Source organism: Clinocottus analis, unplaced genomic scaffold (assembly GCF_023055335.1).
Source record: "Clinocottus analis isolate CAN_PGR_092001 unplaced genomic scaffold, fCliAna1.0.p SCAF_16, whole genome shotgun sequence".
NCBI lineage: Eukaryota > Metazoa > Chordata > Actinopteri > Perciformes > Cottidae > Clinocottus > Clinocottus analis.
This window is the reverse complement of record NW_027175887.1, coordinates 14185111-14185800: the sequence shown is the minus strand read 5'-3', so window position 1 is coordinate 14185800 and position 690 is coordinate 14185111.

The window sequence follows — 690 nt, the reverse complement described above, 5'->3', positions numbered from 1 at the left end:
CAACCGCCATGACATATGTACTACATCCGGTGACACTTCAAAATAAAATACAAAATAAAAAGCCAATTTGATAGTTTTACAGCATATCATTTCGATTTCGATCCTCTTTTAATATAAATTTAGCAAGTTTAAATGTGACTATTTATTTAATTAAAAGTTAGTGGTCAGTGGACGACTTTACTTTACTTCCGGTCTTACTATTCGTCCCCACTATTTGAACAGCTTGTACTCTACATCAACCACCTGCCCATGAAGTGAACTCACCCAACCAGTTCACAACGACGTGTTAATGGTGCATGGCCACCCCACCTCAGTTTAGGGTTTCGCTGGTTTCATTTCTGTATACAATTTAGGAAGAAGGACAAATAAGTTTTAAGCCCTACGTTACTCTCTCTTTGTCCTGCTTTAGAGGTTATTTCTTTACTTTGGCAACATGAGGTTGACATTCACAAAACCAACCGCCAAGAAATGTCTTATTTGCGTATTTCAGTATTTACTATTTCACATGTATTTCTTACACGGACGCTCATGAATCCAATCTCACTAGAAAGCGATTGCACGATAGCAACATCTAGGGGGCTGCCAGCACTACGTGATGTCTGTACGGAGGGCACTCCAGCAGGTGGGGCTGTTTACCGTGATTAGAGAAGAAAGAAAGCCTTGCCTCACATTGTTTAAGATTCAGTCCTC